Below are 27,776 nucleotides of genomic sequence, written 5' to 3'. Positions count from 1 at the left end.
ACTGCTTAGGCCGTGTGAGCAGCTGCAGGTTCTGCACGTCATTCCTGGTGACCATTTATCACCAGGAATGTTGCTTCCTCTCCTTCCTCATTCTCTGCCCCTGCAAACACATTCAGAGGGAGTTGATTTAAATTCAAGGGGGAAGGATGGGCACGAGAGTTTCAATGTTGTAGCCCTGCAGTCTTATTCTTATCATATCTCAAGGTTGAATTAAATGCAACTTTGGGCTAGCATTGGCTTTCCTCTGGCTTCTGTTTTTTTTTTTTTTTCCTCTGTGAAATGACCATTTGTTGAGCTCTTAGGATATACGTGCCTGGTGCAAGACTGACTGCTTTATTTTATTTATTTATTTAAAAAAATTTTTTTTTTTTATTTATTTATGATAGTCACACACACAGAGAGAGAGGCAGAGACATAGGCAGAGGGAGAAGCAGGCTCCATGCACCGGGAGACTGACGTGGGATTCGATCCTGGGTCTCCAGGATCGCGCCCTGGGCCAAAGGCAGGCGCTAAACCGCTGCGCCACCCAGGGATCCCAAGACTGACTGCTTTAGATGGAGTCACGTTTTTGTGACAACAGTCCTCTGAGCTGGGTGATGTTTTCCTTCCAGGTAGGAAGATGCTCAGACCTTTTCCTGGGGTCACCTATAGACCATAAGAGACAGGGTTGGATTCACATTGAGATCTTAGTCGCCTTGTACTTTGCCGCCTCTTGCAGTCACTTGGCACTGAAAAGGATCATGTCTACAGAACAGAGGGTTTTGAGAATTGCTCATCATAAGTGGAGTAAATATGGACGGACTCAGTAGTGGGTTTGGCTTTTACTTGGATCTCTTGTGACCATGTGCCCGTCATTTTGCCATCTGGTCCCAGGGTCAGGTGAATGGTGTCAGGGAGTCCCCTTTGGTTGCCATCCACAATAACATTTCCTGTACACCCTCTCGCCTGCTGTTTTATTGATCTTGGGGGGATTCTGTACTTTAGCAACCCTCTTCCTCCACCTGTTCCTCTGTTGCTGGGTCAGGTACAGGAGAAGGGGATGTGAGAGGGTGTGAGGGCCGGGGAGGCCTCTGGAGGTTGGCTGACTACCCCAAGCCCAGCCGGAACCTGCTCCGACACTGACTGATCCGTGGCTCTGAGACTGACTTCGTGGAAATTGCTGCTGAGCTAAATGTAGCCGGATTTTTCCGGCGGGCACAAAAAATAACCACCAGCAAGGTGTGTCTTCTTGATGTTTGTACCACTCGGAAATAGACCAAGGATGTGTTTGTTTTTTGTTCAAGCTTTCCTAAAGAGGAAGCCCCCCTCCCCAAACTTGACTGGATAGATTTATCTTCTTTTCTAGATGTGAATTATTTCAGATAGGTGCTATGAGAAGTGGAGTACGGTAGAAAGTAATTATATTTCTGGCTCTCTTCTGGTCCTGGTTGTTTCTATACCTGGGTGGCCTACAGAAGATACCTGCCCCCAGGAAGTCCAGGCACCCATTCTGTGGGACCCTCTGTCCTCTGGGGAGAGGTGGAGGCCTGGCTGTATTACACTGCGCGGAGGATGGGCCATGGAACTAGCTTCATCTCTCCGTGAGAACTTGGGATAGTTATGTAACCTTCCTGAGCTTTGTTTTACTTTTTCAAACAGAGATGCGGCGTCTAGGTGATTCATTCGGTCAAGTATCCTGATGCTTGATCGCAGCTCAGGTCTTGATCTCAGGGTCACGAGTTCTAGCCCATGTTGGGGGCTCTGTGCTGGGTATGGAGCCCACTTAAAAAAATTAAAATGGAGAGGGTCAGTGGAGCATGGTGCCGAATTGATGAAGTAACCTCCAGAAATCCCTAGAGTGGTGAGCTAGTGGCACACGGTAAGTGTGCAGGTGATGCACTGATCTATCGGTCCCCCGTTTTGTTTAGGTCGCTGGATTGCCTCCCTTGACTCTGAAGTCTAGAGAGTAGTATCCACAGTGCTGCCTTCCCTCGGGGCTCTGCTGGCCAGGAGGCAGTGCGGAAAATGTCCCCATCCCTGTGAGCTTAGGAAGGGGAGGACACTGGTCCAGGGATCCTCAGCTGCGGGCTGCTGACACGGCAAATGTGCTTTTGACTAGGGCACAAAGTAAGCTGCTGCAGCCCAAGAAACTATAGCCTGGGCAGAGCCTTGGGTGGAAAGCCATGGGATTGAAGGGGCGGCATAAAAAGGTTCCTGTGGCCGCCCCCTGGCTTCTGGTTAGGTGCACTCGGTGGGAGGTTTTTTCCTCTCTCCCTCAGAACTCCTGGATTATGGTGCCACTTCCCTAATTTCTGTTCTCTGTACGTCCCCATACATCACAACCTCTAGTACAAACAAAAGGGTGAGACAAAATAGTCTGAAGGGGAGACTTTGACATCAGGATGCTGTGGGATTGGCTGTAAACAGCAGCGATGAACATGACAAAACAACAGGCTGCAGGTTTCATTTTATTTTACTTTTAAGCCATAGACTAAAGTGTTGTTAGAGGTTAAGGTACCTGGCAATTCTTGGTGCTGGATCCTCAGGGAGCAGAAGGGCATGGAGGGGAGGAGGGGAAGGGGGAGAGGGCAGGAAAGGTACACAGGTGGGAGAGTTGGGTCTGAATCGGGTCATGAGGCTGCTTGAGTCCCAAGCTGGTGAGGGAGAGCTGCAGACAGGAGACACTCGCAAAGATGTGGTCTCTGCAGAGCTTGGTGCTCGGCAGGAACAGCATAGCAGCATCACCTGTAGTCGTGGACTGATGGGAAGACAGGACAGAGGCTCCTTGGGTAAATTAAATGGGACTTACTTACCTGAAGGATCCAGAAAGTTCACAGACCCCAAAGACCAGTGGCATTCTGCAGGCAGGTGCAGAACCCAGATCCGGGTTCTGGACACCACAACCTTCTGTCGTGTGCTCCCATCACAGAGGACAGGATCTGAGGGAGGGAGGGCCCCCGCAGGCTTCTGGAAGATTGGACTCTGCTTCTTTAGCTTCATCTTTCTTTTTTCTCTCTCTCTGCGTCTGCAAGGCTGGAGCTGTTCTGCATGTCGGCTTATCTGGGTCTGAGAAGCTAGGGATGAGCTAGGGACCAGCTCACCTGAGCCAGGTGTACCTACCTTCTTCTTCTCAAAGGTATATACATGGGTTGATAAGATTACGGCTGTCGGTATGGTTGACTTAGGTGTGAACATGGTCCTCATTCTGAGCCCCCAGTCTCCCCAGGCTCACACAGCCTGGTCTGAATGTGTTTCTGAATTGAGTGCTGCAGAAACAGAGCTGGGTCTGGTTTCCCGGGGACTCTGAATCTTCTTTTTTGTTTTTAATTTTAATTTTACTTTTTTAAAATTTCTTTTATTGGAGTTCAATTTGCCAACATATAGCATAACTCTGAATCTTCTACAGCAGACCCTTAGATTGGTTAAGGCCTGAATCCTGCAAACACACAAACACACACACAGACACATTAGGACCTCTTGCCTGGTTCTTGAAGGGAAGCTCGGGAAGCACAAGGACGGATCTCAGCCAGCTCCGCAGGCCCATGTGTGCCGCCCTTCCAGGCTGCTTCTTAGGACCAGCTCTAGGGTGCACGAACCACATAGTCGAGATGACCAATTTCTGCCTGGCTCCTTGCCTTGGTCTCTCTCAGGTGACCCGCTGCTCTGTTTTCCGTGGTTGACCATGTGAAGGGCCAGCAGCTGTTGACCTTGGTTTCAGCCACTTTGGGGAGCTTAGCAGTTGCCCTTACTCTCTTACTCTTGGACCCCTTTCATCATCCTGCCGGCTTTAGGCACCTCTGAGGTCAGACCCAGCTCTGCTGGGAATGTGCTGTAGAATAACGACAGCAACGGCGGTAATATTAACGGTGCCTTGGATCAGTTGTAGCACTTTCTTCTTTGCCCAGTACTTTTGATGACTTTCTCTCTCCTCACCCTGCAGCCTCCCCTGAGCAAGTCCATCATTCCATATCTGTGAATATGAAGTCTGAGAGACTCTGAAAGCTATAAGGTTTTGTGCAACTCATTTAGTGGCAAAACCTGATCTGAACTGATGTGAGACTATATTTATCCTGCCTATTTTGAATATTCATATGTTTTGCTGCAAAAATATTAATGTGTTTGATTACAGAGTGCTTCCCTAGACTCCTCTGGGATTGGCAACCACGGTGGGCTCTGTAGTATCTTTCTGAAATACAAACAATTTGGATTTCTCTAGTAGCCAAGAGTTTTGGATCCGGGATCGTGGACCATGTTCAGCATCACCTTGCAGACGAGGAAAATGAGCTTTAGAGCCAATACGTGACTTGCCCAAGGTCACATAGCTATAAATGGATAAGGGTCAGGAGCCCAGCTCCCCTTCTGATGCCCAGCCCTGAGTGCTCTGCGCCAGGCCATATAAGCACATGGGCACAGCCCTTCTGGGGCAGATCCATCTGACCTAGTCTTTAGGTGCCAGCACCATCCCTAAGATACCACCGTTAGAGGCCACAGCTATCTTCCTTGACGTCAATCTTAAAGGTCAGGTGTGAAGCCCGACGTCTCTGAGTAGCTATTTGTGGCTGTTCTGTCATTCACAGATTTGCCCAAATCCTTTCTGAACCCATTTCTATTTCCAGGAAGTGTCCTTTTGGGGGTGATGAATGACTTATGTGTATAAGCTCCTGGAAATCTAGCCTTTGGAGAGGTCGGTAGTTGTGAAGTTGGGAAGATGGCAGGAGGCTCTGTGGTGTGGTGCCCAGCTGGGGTGGAGGCCAGGCCTCTAGACTCCACTTTGTGGTTTTTAGCTCCGTGACCATTGTTGGGCTCTTTCCCATTCTGAGCGTAACGCCTTTGTTCATAAAACGAGGTGCTCAGATGAACTGTTTCTGAATTGTTGACTTCTTAAAAAAGTTCTCTTAATCCGTGCTGCTCTCCCATCTTCTCAAGGTCCTTTTGGCTAATTGCATTTTGCTCTGTCTGGGAATCTGGATTGGCAGTCAGCCAGTGAAAATAGGGGGTCCCTCTGGTATGTTCCTGTCCGCTCTGACTTCGTTTTTTAATACTTACGGAGTAAGTATTAAATGGGATCGAGACTGAACTCTGGGACATTTGAAGACGATTTCTTTCGTTTTCTTTCCAGGGGAGGGGAAGTGGCCTGTTCTTTCATCTCAGTGAGAAAAGTCCCATTTTAATTTGCCGTCGCTATTGGATGGAGCTGCTAATTGCTGGAGGGAGAGGAAGGAAGAACACTTCAGTGACACGTTCGCCTCCTGCTTGTTCTAGGAACTCTATTTATGAATCTTTAAAATAGTGATTATCCTAAACTGTTAAAATCAAACTCCATTCACAACTCTTTCATTTCTTGCTAATTCAGGGGAAAAACATTTCCAATCACTTAAAAATTTTTTTTTAAAATTAATGACTTTAAAACAAGTCCAATGGAAAGACTCCAGAATCTCGCTAAATGAATACAGGCGTGCCTCAGTGTGCCCACTGGAGGGTTACTGAATTTTCCTTGATAATGGGAGGTTTTCTTAGGGTCTGTGTTGGTGGTGTTAGGTGGACGCCCTGACTCGATGGCAGTTGTTCTGGTAGAAAGAAAAATTTCCTGGGGCATCCCCGCTGCCGCCCCTCTGATGTTTTACATGTAGTAAATGTGCATCTCAAGCAAATTAGACTTTCAGGGCCAGAATCCTGATTTTACCGCTTACCGGCTGTGTGACTGTGGTTGTGTTACTTAACCTTTCTGTGTCTATTTGGTCCTTGGTAAAATGGAAATAACAACAGCACCTACCCACTGAGTTGTTTGTTACAAAGATTCATCAGCAAATGTTTGTCAAGTGCAAGGAGTGGTGGCACCAAGTAAGTGCTCTGGAGGTGTTTGCTGTTGTCTTTTTACAGCTCTTGTGAAATGGCACACTGGTGGTGCAGGGCAAGAAATGCATTTATGTCATCTGGGTCCTGCTTCCGCTCGGAGGTGTCAGTTCATAGAGCACCATAAAAAGTGCACGTCAGGCACTGTGTGGGGCCGACACCCCGTGAGCACCTGCATCCCCCCTGCCCCGGCCCCCCAAAGCTCATCTCCTGTACCCTGGTGGCTAGGGTACTCTTTGTCCTATTGACCTGAGGCCTGATGAGTCATTGCAGTTCTCATTTAAATTTAGCTGGGCAGCACTCCACCAGCAGCAGTTCCAAATACCGAACAGCCTCACCCAGCGTCCAGCAGCCGGTGCCTGTGGCCAGGCGAGCAGATCCCCGTGGCCGAGGCAGAGATGAGGAACACAGGCCCCAGCTTACTGAGAGAGGGGTGGGCTTGTGGTTTGTGGTGGGTGGGCATTCTAGAGCGCGCCCCCCCCCCCCCACTCCTGCCAGTGCAAGGTGCGGCTAAGGGTGGATGTGGCCAACAGCAGTTTCAGTGCTTGATACCTGACGGCCTCTGTGCTAAGTGCATTCGGAGCCAGATGTCCTTACAGGCCCTAGCCACCCTGTAAGGGGGATGCTAGTTGCAAATTCCCTGATGGGCAGAGGGAAGCATGAGAGGTTAACAGACATGTCCAAGGGAAGACTAAAGGGAGCACTGCCTCATACCGCACCATCTCTTACTGACATGAAGAGACCAGCTTCTAGTGATGGGGCCTTTTACGCTGACTCAAAAAAAAAAAAAAAAAAAAAAAAACCACACACACACACACACACACACACACACACACCAGAAAAAGAGAGGGAAAAAGAAACTCACTTACAAAAATAAAAATCCCTTGCTGTTAATTTCATGCCAGCATAATCAGAAATCCCCCTTTCTACTGTCTCCCCTTAAAAGCCCCGGTGTCCTTATGCTGGCTCAGTCTGGAAAAACCATGGTCGGGTTTTGCCTACGTGAGGCTTATCGGTGCAGCTGCAAGCAGGGGATCCAGTACTTTATTGCTGGTATGGAAACTTCGGCTGAAAACTCGCCAAAACCTTCTCAGTTCTAAGTTCCTAGCTCACTTTCCACTCTGTCCCTCAAGCCCCGAATTCCTTCAGCAGGAACGGATTGTGTTGGGCTTTGCAGTAGGACGAAGCTGAGCTAGACAGCGTGAAGAACTTCCTGAAACAGTGGGACATCACTTGGCAAAGTTATTAGAAGATTTGGTCACAGAAATTTCGATGAAGGGGAGAAATTGCAGGCCAGTTGGAAGTGATTTTTAAGAGTTTTCCCCTCTTCCGGGCCATTTTTATTTACTTCTCTTAAAAGTTTCTTTCTTTATTTAAGTAATTTCTGCACCCAACTTGGGGCTTGAACTCACAACCCCCAGATCAAGAGCCGCATGCTCTTCTGACTGAGCCAGCCGGGCGCTCCTTTGGGCCATTTGGATGCCCCAGAAATATTAAGTAAGGAGTTGTACAGGGACACAAACCACCACCGCTGGGCATGTCAAGAGCAAGACAGACAGATGGCCAATCTTTATAGGGGGCCAGGCATGCAGTGCAGGGCCAGACCGGTGTCAGGCACACGTGGGTGAGAGAGCTGGCGCTACCTTGTGAATCTGGGCTTCACCTGTCCGAATCATCAGGCTCCTCTCCTGTGAAGTGAGGTTCACTCCATGTGGTTTGAAACCTGTCCCAGGGATGTAGCAGGTAACCTAACACACCCAGCAGGGACTCACACGTGAGGCTGCCTCCCTGCTTCCCACTTCCTTTGTGACCCCAGCCTGACAAGGGGGGCCGCTCACTCACGGAGCCCCCTGCCACCCTTGCCCGGTGTCGATCTCTAAGTGGATTAGCTGAGCATTGTGATCTTAATGCCATTAGGCCTGTTGGCACAACTCTCCTTGCCATAGTGAGAAGCAGATGTGGCCGACCGTAATGGCCCTCGGTGATCCATCAGGCCTGGAGTGCTGGGGGAAGCATTATTAGTGTTAATTTGGGGGAGCCTTTTATGGTAGGTGGGGGAAATGCAGAGGGATTGTTTGAAATGTATTTATTTAAGCCATTCAGCAGGTTAGATGCTGTCGGGGTCTACCGTGGCTAAAACCACCCCCCAGCCCCCCACCCTCTCTTTATATATGGCCCCTCCTCAACCCTGAAGCCCAGGCCTGATTACTTCCAGAGTTGGAGAGACAACTTAGCAGGCTCTTGTTTCTTGCCGATGTACCTTATTAGTAGCACCTGGCATCATAACCCACTAATGGGAACCAGCGTTCTCCTCCTGCGTGGCCAGTGACAAGTAGCCCTGTCAGCCGGAGCTCGCCGTGCGAGGAAGTTCCTATTAGCTTTATGGTCAGGAGAACTTGTCCTGTTCAGGAAATGAATGTTGCCTCTAAAGGTCCGCGGCCCTGACCCTGGCGGCATAACCTGTGCGGGCCGCTCAGGATGCTTGGGATTTCAGCCCCTCTCTGGTTCTTGTCATATGTAAAGAGGGAATCATTGTGGTATGTTGCAGCCTTGAACTTTTGATTTATTCAGTGAGGACGACTTAACCGTTTCCATGCCTGGATGGCTGTGTGGTGCCAGAGCGGAGCGTGTCCCTAGATGTGTGTGGGGAGTCTGGGGGTGGGTGGAGGAGAGACCCCCACTCGTGAATGGGGAGCTGTCTCCCTGGGAGGGTGGGAGGTGTTCAGGGGATGATTAAATTTGGGTTTTGCATTCCTGCAGTGTCAGAAGTTTCTGGAGTCGGCTGCAGAACGATGGGCAGCTGGGAAGGTGGGTTTGAATTTATCCCCTGCCTCTTAGAAGCTCTGTGGCTCTGGAGAAATACCTTACCTCTTGCTTCCTCAGCTCTGAGAGTCCGTCCTAGCGTGGACTGTATATAGTGCTGCCCTGATATTATCCATAGGAGGAGGATGCACTTGGAATATAGAGCCCGGGGTGGGCACATGGCATGGCCTGTGGCCCTCACTGAAAGGATCTCTTTCTTTCTTTCTTTCTTTTCTTTCTTATCGTAATATCATTTTAAGACATTTTGAAAAGAATGGCCTAGCACTTTTTCCCGTCTAATGTATCGAGACTTTCTTCCTCCATCGTGGCCTTGGAATCAAAGAGAAGCTTTTCCTTGTTCCTTCCTTTTCTTCTTCTGCCTGCGAGTGATGTTTGTAAATGTGAGTTTTTTTTTTTTTTTTTTTTGCGGAGAAAAGCAGCGTTTGACCTCGTTCTTGGGGGAAGCTTTGGCCTGACTCTTAGAGAAGAGAGGTTTGTGAGCTGTCTGGCAAATGGATGCTTGCTTCTGCCTTTGCCTCTGCTGCCGCGTGAAAGGCCCCTGGTGTCGAGGGAGTGAATTGCACTCGGAGGCGCAGCCCGTGGAGCCTGGCCCCGAGGAGATGATGGGCCCGTGCGGGGATGCGGGGCTTGGAGATGATGCTTCCTTCCGGAACTTTAAAACAAATCTGTCCATCTGTCTCTGGCATCACTGACAGCAGTTCAAGGAAAAAATAAAAATAAGTTCTTACCCAGTTGGCGGGCCAGGTGCAGAGAGGAAGGATGGGAGTGGTCAGTGTGTCCAGGCAGCTGGCCTGGCGCTTGGGAGATGGGACAGTGGCTCGTTTTGGGGTGTACGTGCCCACAGGAGGCAGGTTCGCCCCTCCATCCTCTCCATGAAAAACTGTGCCCGTCTCAAATGAATAACAGCCCCTGCCTCTCTCGGAGCAGGTGAAAGCCACTTCGAGGCGTTCGTGGAGTAGGGATGGGAAGTGTTCAGTGCAGAAGTTAAATCGTGACAGTTGTCCCCTCAATGCTCTGCTAAATTAAGGATCTGCTAACATTTGCGAGTCTACCTCCCTACATCCCCCCACCCCCGTCCCCTTGGCAGAGGGATGAAGATGGGACCTAAAAACAATGTGAAGCGCTGCTAAATCGAGTGACTCTAAAAACATTTTTCTTCCCTTGACGTTGAGTGTGGAAAACCAGGGCTGGACTTGTGAGCGCTGCACACCCGTTTGGGGCCCGTGTGCCTGGCCCCTTTCTCAATTTCTAGCACAATGGTTTTCACTGCCACCTCTCCCCTCCCCTCCCCCCTTCATAATTATCCACTATTTTACTTTTTTGTGTCCTGACAGCCACAAGAGTGGTTTTTGTTTTTTGAGCTGGGTAGCTGCTAAATATTCCCCAGCAGCTAGATTCAATGGCTCGGGGGCTAGCGGGGATAGGCCAAGCCTTGGCATCCCCTGTTGCAAAAGTGAAAAATATTTCTGTTTGCAGTTAATTTTAGTGGCAAGCAGATCATGTTAACTGGATGTAATTGCTTCCAGATATGGCCGAGGGTTTTGTGTGTTGAGATGAAGGGTCTGGTAAGTGCTTACTTCCTGTGTAAATTAGGCTATTCCATTCAGTCTTTCATTCTGGCCAGCCCTGGAGTCTGTCATTCTGCCCCCCTCCCCAGCCTGCAGCCTGGTGTGAGAGGCAGCTTGCTCCGTCCCTCTGAATGCAATTCTTTTGTCACTAGGAGCCACTCACCTCTTGGTTCTTGATGTGAGTTTGCCCTTCAAATAATGAGAAAGGTTTGAAAAGATGCCACCTGGACCTGCTTCTTGCCACGCAGAGGCAGATCCGCAGAGCCCAGCGGGGAGGAGGGATCATCCCCTGGTCGTACGGATTGTGGCGCGGTACCCAGAACCCCTGGTTTTCCGTGGATGTTTTTCCCTCCACCCTCTGACCCCACTCCCACCTCGGAGGATACCATTCTCTCCCTTTCTGATGAGAGCTCGTTCCAGTGGGTCTGAAATCCTAGAAAAATGGAGTGTCTGTTGCAAGGAGGTGAATCCCGTGGTCACTGGAAGGAGTTCTGAGACACGAAGCTACCGCTCTTCTTCGCCAAGCAGGTGGGATCCACGCACCCCGCTGCCCCTCCCTGGGAGAAAGCAAGAGGAGAATCCATCCGGAGAATCTCTTCCAAGCTCCTGCGGTTTCCAGGGTTGGAACCTAGGAAAAGCGTTAAGATTCACGTCCTCCTAAATTCCGATTTGGTCCTCTGGCCTGTCCCACATCGTTAGTGCTATTTGCATAAGAGGTTGCTGTTTATCTTCCTGTATCAACTCCACTGATAACCCCTGTGGTCTGTTTAACAATATATGAGGAGTAGATTACTTGATAAATGCCAGTTTTCCCAATAGGCAAAGATAAAGTGTCGGGGTCAGGGTGAGGGGTGGTGTGTGAGGAAGGAGGGACCAGGTGGGGAGCCAGGACTCTCTCTCAGATCGGGGTGGAGATGTGTGAAGGCACCTGATGGAAGGCAGCTGCACATGTCACACGGTCTGTCGGCTTCCTGCCCTCACTGGCTTTCCGCCTCCTTCATGTGGACATGCAGGGTCTCTGAGAACATTCCATCGAGGGGGCTGCTGATGCCTGTGTTCATACAGGAGGGGAAAGGGTGGAGGTAAATTTGTGCTTCTGTGGTTCCTAACCTTTCCTCCTTTAACCCCTTTTCATTTCTACAAGTCGTCAGCTGGGGAGTCCTTTTTTTTTTTTTTTGGCTTGCTGACTGTATAAATCTGAAATCTCCACTGGGTGGATTTTTCCCACCTGCCCTGCGTTTGCTTCTTCAAGCCAGGTGCTTGGTTCTGGAAGAGGCTAGGTGAAAAGCAAACTTCTGACCCCATCACCTGGTCAATAAGCTGTCTGAGAGTCAAACAAAAGAGTTTGGACTGGCTGCTAAAGCTAGGAACCCAACTGATAACTTTGTTTTGATGTCCTTGTAATGTTTGCAGATCGGGGAGGGGGCTGTTCAGAGGAGGGGGTGTCTACTGGAACAGACATACCGGGAAGCTGAACCAGCTAGCACAAAGTCCATGAAGTGCTGGAGATAGTGAACTAGGGCCCAGGAATTGGGGCTGGGTGGGGGGTGGGGGGGGGTTCCTTACTCAAGGCAGAGGCTTTCTGGGAGGTGGTTGGAGGTGGTGTTTCCTTGGGACAGCGAGGAATGATGGGAAGAGCAGAGGCTCTGGATGAGAACCTAGGTTCCAGAATTTACTGTGTGCCTTCAACAAGTTACTTAGCCTTTCTGAACCCCTATTTCCTTTTTCGGGGAAAAAGTGAGACCAACACTTTTTGGTGGTTCTGTGGATGAAATGTGTAAAGTGCATAGCACAGTGAATGTACTTTGTAAATGGGAGCTACGGTGCTGTCAAACCAGGCCCTTCAGAACCTGCTTTTGTGGCCCAGGGGAGAAACTCTGGAAGGAACCAGTGAAATCTTTTATTTGGAGCACTGCCAAATTGATGATAGTACTAGCCCTGTGCTACCAGCCTGCAGACCAAATAATGGGTGAGTGATGCAGGTGCATGGGAATCTAAGGGTCTCATAAGTGATCACTTAATCCTGTGATGTGGCCATAGCCCCAGACACTTCAGAGATCCTCCTTTGGAACCCTTTCCAAGGTCTGTGCCACATTCCTTTGCCTTGTCCTTTGGGAGGGTAGATTTGACTTTTGGAAATGATCAAAATAATTCGGTGACAGATCTGGTGAATATAGTGAGTGATGACATCGGATGACTGTGGTCTGATTTCAGAGGTAGATTCTGGAAAGAATGTTCAGAGCACGCTTGTCAGCTCAGTCCCAGGATGAATGTTGGCCTCACTTCTTAGGTGGGAGATGAATGAGGCCGAGGGGCTAGTGATTTCCAACTGCTGCCACTGATTGCCTCGGCCTGGAGCAGATTCCTCTTACTGCTGTAGCGTTTCTGCATTTGTGGTTTGGACCTTCTGTGAGTTTGGGGTCCCAAGAGTCACTTCTCTTGTTAAGAAAATCTACCACCCGGCAGCCGGGTGGCCCAGCGGTTTAGCGCCGCCTTCAGCCCACGGCCTGATCCGGGAGACCTCAGATCAAGTCCCATGTTGGGCTCCCTGCATGGAGCCTGCTTCTCCCTCTGCCTGTGCCTCTGCCTCTCTATCTCTCTCTGTGTCTCTCATGAATAAATAAATAAAATCTTAAAAAAGAATGCATTGAGTTTTGACACTCTAAGGGAGGAGGCATGGTGGCCTGTGTTTGCACCTGAACTCTGTTTTTGGGAAGGTTCTAGAAGGTTAAAGGAACTTGTGCATTAAAACCCCCGTGCAGCCCCTGACCCATCTGCATATAACAGTCTTACATGTCCTAAATACCCGAAAGTGGAGGGATGCATTTCCCTTTCCTGTCATGAGGGCCACTGCTGGGCGATGGGGTAAGCTCGCACTCACCTTGGGATTGTCTGTGGGACCTGGGTCTGTAGTGACCTGGCTGTGCAGAGGCCTGGTGTTCAGTCCCTCAGCCGCTCCCTCTCTCTCTCTCTCTCTGCATTATTTATAGTAAACCATATTAGAACAGAGTGTTAAAGAGGAAGGATGAGTCATCCCCATTGAAACCATTGACGACATAAATGAAAGCAAAATGCTTACTATGTGTTTTGCACAGTATTTAAGGCCAGGTTGTGCTAATTTGAACACTCCCGAACTAGATCTGTGAAAGTATACATATGTGGGAAAAAATTCAGGTTTAACTGGAAGTTATTTATTTACCATCCATTTCAGTATCTTTCTCCTTTTATTTACTTCAGATCCATATTCAGATTATGGCTGTTGTCCTTCCTAGGAGGGCGACGGACTGGCTTAGTCATTACCTACGGTTTCTTTTTTTCTTTTTGAGGATTGAGGAATAGTGTAAGGGGATGTCTAAGTGTCCTTGTCTTCATCCTTCTTCTTGCCACCTGTTGAGGGAGGGTACTCTCAGCCCTCCACCTGCCATAAAGATGTGGGTCCTTATGGTGGCCAAGGGTCATAGAAAGATGTTAGAGCTGGAAGGGCTCATAAAATAATTTATGACAACATGCTTATTAAGGGCGGAATAAGTGGAGGTCCAGAGATGCTCTGTGTTGTGCCTAAGGCCACACAGCAAGCTAGTGGCAAAACCATGGACTGGAAGCCATGTCTTTCATTCTTTGCCTACATTAATGCTTCCTTCACAAATTTCCCTACAGCTACCCATGTCCGCTCCCTGTTTCCACCAAGGAGGAAGTAACAATAGGATCTGACTTGATAGCTGTTCCAAATCTTTGGAGATGAGGGGTATTGGGTGGATTTTGCCTGGCGACTTGTCTCTTATTCATTAACCTCTTTGATGCTTAGCCTGAGTAGATTAATGTACATTGAGTCCTTTAGATTTATAGGTGATATACTGTGTTAGGTTGTTTTTTTTTTTTAAGATTTTATTTGATTAAAAAAAAAAAGATTTTATTTGATAGAGAAAGAGAATGAGTATCAGCAGCAGGAGGGGCAGAGGGAGAGGGAGAAGCAGATTCCTGAGGCCAGGACCCCGGGATCATGATCTGAGCTGAAGGCAGATGCTTAACCCACTGAGCCACCCAGGCGCCTCTGTGTTAGGGATTTTAAGATTAAGAAGACATGGGATTTCCCCTTGAGGAGCTAATAATTTGAGCAGAGGAGTTAAACTACTTTAAATGTGTGGATGTGTGTATGGCAGAAAGTAGGAAGTGAAAAGGTTATATAGATACATAGAAAAAGCACAGGGAAATTTAGAGATGAAATGCCTTCCACCTGGAGGGATTCACTTACTGTGTGCTGGGGGCTAGACTAGGCCCTAGGAATTCTATGATGAGCAGGACAAACAGAACCTCTGCCCTTGTGGGCTTCCCTAGTGAGGGAGAGTTATTTAGCTGACAATCTTGTGAAAAGCTATGAAATTGCAATTGTGGTAAGTGCTCAGATTCCTGATGAAGTACCTTCCTTCGGCTGGAATGAGGGCGATTGTACTGGACTGCTAGGTTGGGGTCAGATGGAGATGCTGTGAATGCCAGGCCAGGGGGGAGGGAAGGCGGCACAGCACAGAGGAGCAGAGAGGGCACGGCGGGGCTGGGGGCAGATTGTCACGCTGCTGCTTGCACACCGTGTGATCTTGGCCGCTTGCCTAAAGCGCTGCAAATTGGGGTCTTCCCATCGCTCAAGTGGGGCTGTTGTGTGGGATAGCATGTGGGGTAGCCTGAGGATTTCAGATAATGCATTTAGCACATCCTGCACGCTGCCCGGTACCAGGTAGTTGCTCAATGAAGATAGCGGTTAGTTTTCAGACTTCACTCCAGGGCAGCTGGGAGCCTTTGAAGGCATTTGAGAAAGAGCATGGCACGAGGAGAGCCTTTGTCGTGATAGGGCCACGAAGCCTGCATTCTGCTGCCCCGGCTCCTTGCCTGCCTTCCAGGGTGCGCCCAGCAGGGAGTTCTTTGGGTGATCCACGTGGCACTCCGCCAGGGTTTGATGAAGTGACATGAAGTGGACCCCTTGCCACCCCTCCTCGTTGGTTGGAGGGCCTGGGAGAAAGGGAGGTGGACTGAGAGGGGCCTTCGGCTGTCCCAGAGGAAGTGACACCGTGAAGCTGGCCAGCCGGACTGTTACCCGTCTCTCTCTGCCTCTCTTTTAATAGCAGCCCGAGTGTGTGAACTGAGGCTAACCGTCCGGACCCCTCTTGGCTCCCTGATAGCAAGCAGGGAGACGGCTATCTCCCTGGGGCCAGTCTCGGCTGTGGTCGTAGCACTACGCAATGTCTGCAAACCGACAGTGGCACGCGGGAGATAAGGGCTGGCGTTGTGTAATGAGGGGCACGGTCTGTTTGCCCGAGTGGCTCCTGGCCCCTGGTTAACTGCTAACCTCAACGGAGTAGCGGGCCCTGGCTTGAGAGGGCCGTTCCAGGGCCCCTCGCTGGTTCCACTGATGCCTTTTTGTGGTTGGATAAAGGAAGCTCATGTAGGCCGCCCACAGTGCAGACACCGGCTGGGGCTATGGGTGCTGGGTGGTTTTGTTTTTCTCTTTGTCTTTCTGAAAAAAGAGAAGCTGAAAGGGGGACAGTCTTGCTGGGCACCTACCCCGTAACCCAAAACAGCATAAAGCAAACAGTTCTTTAAACATAGGTTAAAATTCCACAGGTGGTAGAGATGCCCTCCTGCCTCTCTTGCCACCCACTGGTCCCCAGAGGCCCGAGCTTCAGGAAATTAGTCTTGGGGACTCAGGGTCTGGCCTGGAAGCTCTTGTGCAGGAAGCTTTCTGGCTATCCCAGTCCGTGGCTGGGAGCAGGAAGCAGCGTGGAAATGCACACCCTGTTTACCTTCTTCCTTCCACCTTCCCTCGATGCTCACTGTCCTTTCAGGAGGAGTAGGTAAGCCACAGTGCATGCTCCCTGCACATTACGGGTGACAGAACCCTGTCCCCTGGCTTCTGGGGTGGCCCTGTCCTGCTGAGGGGTGGGCTGGAGGGGACCTGGAGGCCAGCCCCCCATTCCAAGGCTCTCATGGGCTCCACGCTGCCTCGCCTCTCCTCAGATCCCCCAGGGGAGGGATGTCACTGTTTGCAGAGCAGGTGATCCCATTTCCAGAGAGCGCTTAGTGTCCCCCACTAATCCTGCTCTCCAGAGTCACAGACACTCTGCCCCACAGTCCTCAAGATACTGGTGAGATAGCTACCAGGTCTTCCCAGGTTAGGCACTGGTTTTCCCTATATCACCATTCCAGTTCCTCCCACCGTTCTCACAGTCCCTCTTTCAGATACTTCCAGGCTTGTAAATTTTACATCGCTGCTTGATCTCATCAGGACGATTATACAAAGTGACATAACTAAGTGGGTTTGATGAAGAACCAGATTTTCACCTCCGCTCAAGATGTTACACCTTTATTGATATGTCTTCTGAGTGTTTCCCTTCTGTGTTTCCCTTGTGTGTACTCGTGGTTATTTCCCTTGTTCTTGGCTTGTCTGTGATTGCAGTGCTTTCTTTTCTTTCCTTTCTCTTTTTCTCTTTTCTTTTCTTTCTCTTTTCTTTCTTTCTTTTTTTTTTTCATGGAGGAGGGCCTGGGGAGGGGGTGACAGGAATCAGGAATTGGATGGGAGATGATGTCTCTTTGAATATTAACTTGAATGAATGGTCAGTTGCAGACCTGCAGGTTGCTCCATGCCCACTGCAGGGGTCTGGCTCAGGGATGGTCTGAGGAGGGAAGGTGGTGATTTAAAAGACTCAGAGGTGGTGGCTTATATTGATTTTAGCTTATGTGACCCTGTAGCTAGAGGTTGCCCTTTCCTTAAAGTACCTAACTAACTCAAAGCAACAGAGAAATGTATAGCATCTCTTTCTTGGTATTAATTATGGCTGGCAAATTCATTATTTAGAAGGATAAGAGCTCCTGAGGAGGGAGGCTTTGGGGTCAGTATAGATGTCCTTGGCCAGACTTCCTTATTCCCAGGTGGCAGGTGTTGAGGGCAGGAGGTGGTAAGAGGTGAGTGGTAGAAAGGAATGATGCCACAGAGCCATGCCCGATCAGATACCCTTTTTCTGAGGAGCCCAAGTTAGCAATCCTGGGAGCAGGCTTCGTTGTCCTGGGTCTCCTGGGAATGTTGCTTTTTCTAGATTTAAAAAACAGTGTTGATATTAACTGCTGCTCAAGACACATCTTCTGGTTAATGAAGGGTTAAATTCTCCATTCCCCTTTAGTCATAAAGCTAGTTGCAGATCTGTCTACCAAGAGTTTGAGTGCCTTCCTCCTTGGTCAGCAGAGTCTGGAGGACCTACTAGAATAATCTGTGAGTGAGGACGCTTGTCCATATTCCAATCCCCTACCATGATGGTTCTGTTCTGAAGCTTTGCAGGTGTTAGTGAATGAACAGAGGGTGTAGTGACCCCACTACCCCAGGAATTCTTCAGAAGTTATGTTTTGGGCAAAACCTCTGATAACTTGCTTTTTTATTTGCTGGTTGATCTAGAATGGAGGCTGAGGCCCACAGTGAACAGTGTATTTTTTTATCCTGACCCAGAGCGCGTACCTCAAACCAAAGGTTCAGTGAACCTTGGTTTATCTTTACATGATGGACTCTCTTATTTTTTCTTCTGTTTTATATCTGTTTCATTTAAAAATGTTGATCAAGACTCCCTACTAGTTTGCCATCCATCATTTGAAGAATACTCCGATATGGTAAGGACTTAAGCCTTGGGTATTGCTAAGTGCTGTGGGGAGGTACAGAGATATTAAATCAATCCCTTTGAGCTGACAATGAAACAGAAGTGTCTGTGTATTGGTCTGTGTGCTCAGTTATGACGTGAGTGAGGCATGGGGGGAGCGCAGGAGAGGAATTGAACGATTCTGATTGAAGCTGCAGGAGGGCTTCATGGAGGAGGTAGTGTTTGGCTGGTCCTTAGAGGATGGCTAGACTTTGGACTAGTGAAGATGGAAAAAACCTGTCCTTTCTAGCTAGGAGGTGAGCAGAGGTGTGGCTGCGCCTGAGTGGGGCCTAGGGGCCCCCATACTGGGAAGTGTGCTGGAGTAGGGGGGTGGGCACGGCAAGGGCTGGGTCCAGGCAGGAAAAGGAGATTGGAGCCAGGTCATGGAATGCTCTGAATGCCGTGCTAGCAGTTCTGAACATTTGTGAAGCTTTAGTCGGTTGGAGGTTGGAAAACTGAGATTTAAGTAGAAGACACGTGATGGGAGGAGGCAGTGAGAATGCCAGGCTTTCTGTTATCCTCCAACCTCTGTGTATTTGGTGGGGGAGTGGGGCAGTAAGGACCTTTGCAGGCAGCCTGGATGGGGTGCTTGATCTTTTTCTGGAGTCCTTTCCCGTGGTATCCTGCTCACACTCCATGCCCCAGTATGGGGGTGGGGGGGCGGCGAGAACTGGCCCGCACAGCCCACCGGTCAGCGACACTGAATGGGGACACATCGGACTTGGTGCACACCTGTCCTTTCTCACGTTCATGCTCTACCCTCTGCAAACATGACCTGGCAGCGCACGCACAGCCCTGGGCCTCGGAGGAGCCAGGCCGCTGCCAGGAGAGCCCGACTCGGAATGAAAGTGCTCCTGTTGTTGGCATTGGCATCTCCCCCACCCCACCCAGGGTTGGCCTTGCTTTTCTCCATCTCCTTGTCCCAGCCAGCCTTCCAGCTCCTCTGGGAGATGTGGTCTCCGGCAGCATCTACGGGATGTGCCGTGTCCTCATGAGCCCTGTCGCCTCTGTCCTGACCTGTTTATGTCTCGTCTCCCCCACTAAACCAGCAGCGCTGTCTGCGGGGACGGTGGCCCCTCTCCCTGGGCTGTGAGCCAGGGCTGCCCCGCACCCACCGTGGGTACTCCTTGCCACCACCCCGGAGGTGGGCACTAGGAGAAGGGAGTACCTGGGTGCTTCCAGGCTGACTTGAGGTTCGTGTGCCCCAGGGAGCTCCTCAGCCCACTGCTATCCACTTTCACTGGGGTAGCTCCATTGACACTGTTCTTTCCAAGGTTATTTGCGACCTCCTAGTTCTCGAAAGCATCGCACTCTTCTGGAATCAGGCATTGATCCCCTTGCTCTCCTCCCCCCTGCGCTCCCATATTTCCAGAAACACTCTCCCTAGAGGGTGTGTGACCCAGCCCACGGAGCCCTGCGGGGTCTGTGTTTGAATGCTGACAGTGTCTCTTCCTGGGTGGCGAACATTTCGGCCCCCTGGTATTTCCTTCTTCTTCTGCAGAATGTTGTTCTGTCTCTCTCTTTTTAAAGATTTTATTTATTCAGGAGAGACACAGAGAGAGGCAGAGACATAGGCAGAGGGAGCTCCCTGCAGGAGCCTGATGCGGGACTCGATCCCAGGACCCCAAGATCATGACCTGAGCCAAAGGCGGATGCTCAACCACTGAGCCACCCAGGTGCTCTTCCTCACACTTTATTGATGCCATTCTTCCTCTTTGCTTCTGATTGGAAAGAACAGGTCCTCCCTTCATTGAATTCCCACGCCTGAAGAGTGTAGGTCAGACTTAATCTTTCGTAACCACTGCTTCTGGTCATTTCTTCCCTAAGACACCCCGAGATTTTGCGGGTAAGATCTAGATCCTGTTCAGCTACACGGCCATGCACCTTCCTTGCACTCCTTTCTCCCCAGAGTCCAGCGCAGTGCCCCGCACACCGTTGGCATGCTGTTCGTGTGGCTTGTTGGCTTCATGAATTGGAGGCGGCGTGATGGCCAGCGGTGCTGCCGTGGAGCGGGGTGGGCTGAGCTTTCTACATCTCTGCCCTGTGGTGCTCGAGGCTTCACCTCTGAGCAAAGCTGATAGTAAGGGGGAACAGAACACATGCCCAGGCTCACGTTTTTTTTTTTTTTTTTTTTTTAATCAAAGCAGAGCCATCTTTGTTTTGGACCTTTTTTCTTTTTCAATCTTTTTTTTTTTTTTTTGATCAGTGGAAAATTTGTCCTAATTAGCATCTTTATTACAGCAGGAGTAGGCCAGGCAGGCGTGAAGGGCTGGGAGAGTGTGAACACTGTGTGGAGGGAGGTGACCAGAGGCTGCACACAATGCCCGATTGTACAGGCACGAGTATTAATGTACCATGCCTGTGTTTACCCACTAGGTGACAACGAGCAGGCTAGCCGGGGCCAAGGACCAGGAGCCCCTGCAACTGGATCCTCTCTTCCCTTCCCTCACCCTCCAGTGCTGGCATCTAAGACCCACCTGACTGGGCTACATCCCAGCGAGAAGCAGTCTTTAAGGAAAAGCTGTCAGGGAGAGTGCTGCTGGGTGGGGAGACCCGGCTCTGGGTGTGTGTGTAGGGGGGTGGTGTGTGTGAACATTTGCTGATTCTGCAAGGGGCTCTCTTGTGGCTTCAGGGAAGCTGTGAGGAGTGAATCCTGAAGGTAGGGCCCCAGACCAGGTTTCTTCCCTGGCACCTGCTTGCTGGTTAGTGCAGTTAGCACACTATTGTATTTATTTCCATACCATCCCTTCAGTAAGATTGGAAGCCCTTTGAGGGCAGGGACTGTGTCTTTTTCTTTCTTTCTTTTTTTTTAAGATTTTATTTATTCATGAGAGATATACACAGAGAGAGGCAGAGACACAGGCAGAGGGAGAAGCAGGCTCCATGCAAGGAGCCCAGTGCAGGACTCGATCCCAGGGCCCAAGGATCAGGCTCTGAGCCAAAGGCAGACGCTCAACCACTGAGCCACCCAGGCATCCCAACAGGGCAGGTAGCACAGGTAATGATCCATGATGTGTTCAATGGGTGGAACCGTAAAGGGCTTGTCTGATCCCCAAGACCCAGGGAGGGGATCTGCCCTCTCCAAGCCCCTAGAAATAATCTCCCCTCCAACTTGGCCTTGGACAGGGTAGGAGGCAGAGGCTGCTGAGTTAGCTGGTGGGAGACGGAGGGGATGATGTTCTGGCTAACAGTCTTAAAGTCCCCCTTGGGGACTCATCCTTTGGCATCTGTACTTGTCAGAGTGTTGCATTCTCTGCAGGATTTGTGAACCTGGTGCAGGTATGAGCTGGGTCTGGAGATGAGAGGGGCAGGGTAGCTGGACCACTCTTCTTTTCTTCTTGCAGGTAAGTCCCAATCTGGAGTGTAGAGGTCCAGGGGTTTCATAGGCGCCCAGATAGCAGGTGTAGGTCTGTAGCTCCACTTGGGGCCTCCCTGGGGCAGCCAGCCAGGCTCAGGGCAGGAAGTGGCTGATTCTGGGTCACTTGGCTGCTCTGGTTTGCTGCTGAGATTGTTCCTATAATCAAGATCTTAGATCTGGAAGGGACATTAGGAGGTGGTCTAGTTTAGCTTATACTTTCAGGCAAGAAAAAGTGGCATTATTATTCTCATGCCCGGTTCGTGGACAAGGAACCAAGGCTCAGCTTTATGGAGTGGCTCTTCCAAGTTATTCAGTGTGGCTCCTTATGATCTTGTCTTCTGTTCCCTGGCAGGGCATGTTGTGGATGGCTGTGGGAGGGTGATCACCTCACTAGTGAGAGCATTTCCTGTGGGGGGAGGCCATGCTTATCACTCAGATGTCTGAGGCCTGAGAGGGTTGGGAAGGCCGTCCTTGCTTTATTCCTAGATGCCTAATACAGAAGGGTGGTGGAAAGATAGGGTGGCCTCTTGAACTGCTGGGTTTCTCTGAGTTGAGCCCTTGCCCTGCTAGGCTGTTGGTATCTTGGGAAGCAGAGTAGGGAGGCCCAGCCTAGCCAGAGAGCTTCTGGTCTATCCTCTGCCAACCCCACATCACAGAAATGCCTCCTCCGTTGTGTGGCTGAAGCCTCATCTGGGGCTCGTCCGAAGTCTGGATAAGAACTTCCCAATCAGTGGGTTAGAGGCTCAGGCTTCTTGTCCCTCAATTCTGAGAAACTCATTTTAAAATTAAAAAAAAAAAAAAATAAATAAAAAGGACTTTGTCCTCTGGGATGACATGTGGGCCGGCCCCAGGGCCGCTCTAGAGAGAGTTTCTGCCTTTTGGCCGCCAGGCCAGGCTGTGTGTGTGTGTGTGTGTGTGTGTGTGTGTGTTTGTATGTGTGTGTGCATGTCCTGGGGCTGCCAGCACTTGCTCATGGGATGCTAATGCCCCTCCCAAATTCTCATCGTTTCTGCCTTTTTCTGCTACCTTTTACCTTTGTGGGAAATTTAAGAAAACTGTACCTGGCCTTGTTTATTTGCTTTCCCCTCCAGGTTCTAGATTTCCTCCTTCTCCCACCCCTGCCCTGCCCAGGGTGGCAGTAGTTCAGATCACAGCGATGGGCAGTCACAGCTCTAGACCCGCTCCTGCCTGGCTGCAGAGACTCCGGGAATGAGCTTTGGTAAAGAATGTTTCACCATATTCTCACATCTACCGCGGGCGCCCCCCCAGCCTCAGTCCAGTAGCTGGTACAGGTGAACCCTCCTGTAAATGCTATGGGAGGCGGCTGGGTGGACCCAGGGGCTTGGGCTATCTTCTCTGTGCCTATGGGCTTGGTTGTTCCTTCTGGGCCTTCTTTTTCTTTCCTCCCATCTTCCTTCCTGATTTTCTCCAAGCGTGTGGCACATCTGGTGTGACCCGGCTCCCGTGAGCTTCCCCACCCTCCGGAACAAGGTCCGACGGCCGCAGTCAAGGGTGGACACTGGCCTCTCCGCCCGCTCCCCTGCTCCTTGCTTTTGTCCGGTTGGCCGGACAAAGAGGACAAAACCAAATGGCCTCCCCTCCCCCTCTCCTAAACCACTCAAGCAGTGGTGTTGGGGATGATTTTCCTGCAGCCATTTCAGCAAGTGCCCGAGTGATTGAAAGTCACTGGGACTGACCAGGCCTGTCAGCCCCCGTCACTGGCACGGTCCAGGCAGCCAGGGCTGCCTCCTTTTGTCCTCGTTGGGCACCGCGGGGCAGTGGGACTGAGCAGAGCCTCTGGGGCTCTGTTGACCAGCAGCTCAGCTACAGTAGAGTAGGGGGAGGTCTGGGGGCCGGAGGGGCAGGTCACACAGGCCTCTTTTATTTACAGTACTCTCTTTCACGGCCCCAGTGAAACAGGAGCCCCGAGAGGCTGCAGTGAAAGGGGACTGTGTTTGTGCATTCAGGCCTTCCAGGGCTTGCTACAAAAGGTGGGGGCGCCCAGAACACTGAAGGGGCTTTTTGTCATTGACAGTTTGGCTTGGGGTGGAAGAGGGGGCGAGAGAGTGGGGGCCGTTGCCGGGATTGTGAACGTGTGCGTGTTTGGATGGCTCTCAGCAGCTCCTTAAAACTGAGTTTGTGTCTGGGGTTGATGGGGGGCAGTTTGTCTTGACCCTCTTGTTTTGTTGGAGCAAATGATTCCTTCCTCCCTAATGTGTCTCCTGATGGTCTACTGGTCCTCACATGAACTATGGTTGGGGTAGAGAGGACCTCCTCTCCTGCCTCCCTCTCCTCTCTCCAAAGAGCAGTTTCATGGACAGCGACCAGCTTCCTTTGATCCTTAGAGCTGCCTTTTCCGGATTCCCCCTGTCCCCATGTTCTCTCTCTTAGCCTTAGTTTGGCCTTCTTGAAAATGGGGGGTGTGATAGCACCCACCTAATGGATCAGGTTGTTGTAAGGATTAGGTCAGAAAACACATGGGATCCATGGGATCAGCTTGCACAGAGTTCTTCCCCTTCAGACTGCCCAGGCCATGGTCCCTTTATGAATCTGGAGAGCCAAATTGGGCACCCCACTTTGTAGTGTAGTGTCCCCAGTCTTCCTTTTACCTTCTCCTGGCTTTTGGGCTTCTTTATACCTGTCACCCTCTGGGTCAGTACTATGTGATAAAGACAACTTTTCCAGAAGAACAATCAAAGGATTATGTTTTGAGATTGTAGAATATGTGAACACACATACACCACACCACACTCAAAAATTGCCCTTTAAAAGATCAGAAACCTGCCCCACTTTGGTAAAATCTGACCAGCCCAGCAGTCTCTGACTTCCAGTAGCTGAGTGTAGTTAGGTGTCCACATGTTTTTGCCTCTGCCTTTTAATTCTATCTTTGAGATTTTATTTCCAGAACCAAAAATCAGGGCCACATATTAGTAGTAAAACGGAATGTTTATGTTCTAGCCTATCCTAGAGAGCTGTGGGCCATCGAGAAGCCCTGAGTGTGGTCTATGCTGTGAGGGAGTCCAGAGCTCATGGGTGTGATTGCTGTCCTCAGCTATGGAGAGGCATCTTCCTTTCTGACTTTTGTTCTGTTTCCTCTCTCTTCCTTAAACTTATCACCGCTGCTCCCAAGGGGCCACCCCTCTCTCCTCTTTGCTCCTATTCCAGAGATGTGGTTGATAAAATAGCAGGACAAGTAGAAGAAAAAGGACACCTGGAAGGAAACGAGTGAAAGGCCTAAATAAGAATGGCAGAATGCTAGTGGTGGAGTATTGGCAAAGGAGTGTTGATGGTAGAGCGTTGGTGGTGGTAGATCATTAGTGGAAGAGCATTGAGCTTGGGGCATTGATGCTGAAAAGTTGATGATGGAGTGTTGGCGGTGGAGCATTGGTGGTGGAACATTGACGGTGGAGTGTTGGTAGTGTGCTAGTGGCAGAGTGTTGATGTTGGGGCATTGATGATAGAGTATTGTTGATGGTGAAGCATTAGTGGTGGAGCATTGATGGTGGAGTGTTGGTGGTGGGGTGTTAGTGGTGGGGCATTGATGTTGGTTGGCATTGATGGTGGAGTGTTGGTAGTGGAACACTGATGGCAGAGCCATGGTGGAGCACTGATGGTGAAACATTGGTAATGGAGTGTTGATGGCAGACCATGTGCTTGAAATGTAGAATTAGAAAAAAAAAAAACAACTCAGAAAACTCTCTTTACCATGTACTCAGGCCATTTGTGTGTTCTGCCTGGCAGGTGGAAGCAGCCAGGGCCTATAAGAAGATTGGAAAGACACAGTAAAGAAAATTTTCCTCTTTAGCCAGCACTGATTTCTCTGCTGCCTGGTCTTTCTGAGGGACGAATCTATGCAAAAAATGAGGGACCTTATTTCTACCACTTAACTCATGTCCATTTTCTAGATGGTTTATTGAAAGGGCATCACGCTAGCACTGTGGGGCAGTACACTGTATGCAAGGACTGGTTCTGAATGGTTATTGTGTTGTGAGGAGGCACTTTTTCTTTCTGCATTTGTCTCTTAGGAATAGTGATGACATCATTGGTTCAGACTTTGAGCCCTTCTCTGGTTAAAGTCCTCAACATAGTACCTTAATAGTATTTTATTTTTAGATTTTTCACTAAAGGAAAACCAAACCTATTGGTCCACTAATATACTGAGATACTGGTTCATTCCCACTTTGGGATATTGAAACAAGCCACTTGGCAAGGTATACTCTCCTCATTAGTGAGGGCATGGCCAACCCCTCATGGATTGCAGTACTGTGGCTGCTGGGCACACAGTCCCTGGGGGTCAGTGGGAAATGTGGGCGTGCAGACAATAGGAAGCAGATGTTGGCCTTCAGAGAGAGTCATTGCTGCTCAGGCAGTTTGTGTGTAGCTCAGTCGTGGCTTCTAGGAGTCCTCATGGTACCCCTTCTTGTGGGGGGATGCAGCTCCTACCAGGACCTGTGACTTGATGAACTGAAAGGGGCAGGATTTCAAACCTGCTTGTCCCTCAGTCAAGTGCCCAAGGCCTGTGGCCCAAGGGGGCTTCAGTGGTTGGAGTGGTCCTAAAGTACAGGCTGTTTGGGTGAAGTGCTTTGAGCCATCACCTCTCTGAGCATCTGTGGGTAAGAGTAAGAGTTGCCAAAGGCCAAGGCCTCCCGGGATCTGTTCCACTGATCCTTCAACCAGCCTGTGTACCCCATTAGCCCAGAATCCCCCATCCCCCAGGGCACTGTACCCACAGCACCAGGCTCAACTCCTTAAAAGCGGGTAGGGGCCCCCCTCTCTGCATGTCCCGGCCTCCCTAAAGGTGCCAGAAGTGTCAGGTAGGGTTTTTGGCATCCTTCTAGCATGACCGCCTCTTGGGATCAAGGCCAAGTGAAAACAGCACGAAAGGGCAGGAGTGGCAGAAAAGGTGGGCACAGTGACGTGCAGGGCACTCCCTGTCACTGCGATGGCAAGGCTTGCTTGGGAAAGCACATCCTCTCACGCAGCCAGCTTCTTCCACTTAGACACGGGGCGCGGAGAAAGAGACCAGTTAACAAGGCAGCATTCAGCCCTCTGCTAGAGGATCCGGTTCTCGGCTCCCCAAGGCTGAGTTGTTGAAAAGCAACTGCTAGGCATGGGCCAGCAGGAGAGAGTACGCTTGAGGTCACGTTAGCCTGAGCACACGTGGGCACTGTGTTGACAAGACTCTGAAGTGCCCATAGTAAGTAGCCTGAGAATAATTTCCATTTAACTAATTATTATTCTTACTGCAATAGATTTGAAATCTATTTAACTTTTCAGGGTCCCATAGCCTTTTAAATGTTTCGAGTGTATTCTCTCTGATAGGTTACCTTTTCTCTCCCTGTAGGCTATAATTAGTGTCCTTTACACCAAATTGGCTTAGAATTGGATGTAGAGAAGATAAGAATCAGATTACCAGTATTTATCTTGTAAATTCCAAAAGATCTACTGAAGACACTGTATTAAAAGGAAAAAAAAAAAAGGAGTTTCAAAGAAAAGTTTATTCTATGAAAAAGTAAATTTCTCAAGGTCTGAGCATTCCAGGGACATTTTAATATTAAAGCTGCAGCCTTCCCTTGGAGGAACCGAAGATTGCCTTTTCCTTGTCTCTGTTTTTATCTCCAATTGAGCTTCTGAAATATGTTGCCAGGCTTTGGATGGTGGAGGGCGGATGTGGTCTCGAGTTTTCATTAAAATTTGGAGGGTTCGTATTATCTGTTATTTCTGATTTGTGGTAGGACATAAACCTCTAAATATGCCTATCTGAAAGATGTACATGCAATTTTTATCTTGGCATTTTAAGTTATTAAGCTTTTGGGGGGAGATGGGAGGTCCTGCACGTTTGCATGTCTCCACATGTCAGCATACTGGCTTTCACAGGCTGCCTGGTACAGAGTGTGCCCGGCAGGTTTAAGTAAGGCTGGGTCAAAAAATATGCCTGTGTTTTCAACACTGCTGGCTCATAAAGGTGCCAGGCAGTAATGGGATGTTCAGATCATTGAGGAAGCTGTTCATGCGCATTCCCTGTACCTGACAAGCCCTTCCTTTTCTGAGGCACACTTCTGGTCCGGACTCTCCTCTGTATCAGGTGAGGAAGTGAGGGGTTTTGGCTGGAGCCCCTGCTACAGGCAGGGATGGGGGTAGGTTGCACCTTGCTGGCGCTTTTGCAGCCAGGTGCACGCTCCATGTTGCTTTCTGCTTCAGCAGAAGTGTTGACTCAGTTTCCAGGCTAGTTCTCTCTTTTTTCTGTTTTAGTTCTGATGAAGGTATTGGATGCCAAAGCACAAATGATGGATTCCTTTTAAGAACAAAAATGTATTTTGTGGGGCACCTGGCTGGCTCAGTTGCAAGAGCTTGCAACTCTTGATCTGAGGGTCATGGGTTCGAGCCCCACATTGGGTGTAGACATTACTTTAAAAAGAATAATAACTACACCTTTAAAGAAACGTATTTTGTGAGCAGTTCCACTTCTGAGTATGTACCCAAGAGAATTGAAAGCAGGGACTTACCCAGATAACTTGTACACCC

General features: G+C 49.8%; 1 protein-coding gene and 1 long non-coding RNA gene across 7 annotated transcripts in view; one reads left to right on the top strand and one right to left on the bottom strand.

The window, feature by feature from the left end:
- ZBTB16 (zinc finger and BTB domain containing 16) overlaps positions 1–27,776 on the top strand; it is a 187,989-nt gene that overhangs the window by 6,225 nt on the left and 153,988 nt on the right. The gene's annotated exons all lie outside the window — the stretch shown is intronic.
- On the bottom strand, positions 357–15,122 carry LOC118354908 (uncharacterized). Of its 2 annotated transcripts, XR_004816315.2 has the most exons (4): positions 13,105–15,122; positions 11,152–11,274; positions 10,610–10,851; positions 357–9,669 (listed from the first exon to the last, which is right to left on the bottom strand). It is a non-coding gene; the product is annotated as an uncharacterized LOC118354908 (long non-coding RNA). The 2 variants fall into 2 exon arrangements; XR_004816314.2 differs by having other exon boundaries at positions 357–10,851.

Source organism: Canis lupus, chromosome 5 (genome assembly GCF_003254725.2).
Source record: "Canis lupus dingo isolate Sandy chromosome 5, ASM325472v2, whole genome shotgun sequence".
NCBI classification, from domain to species: Eukaryota; Metazoa; Chordata; class Mammalia; order Carnivora; family Canidae; genus Canis; species Canis lupus.
This window is presented reverse-complemented; position numbering and strand designations above follow the sequence as displayed.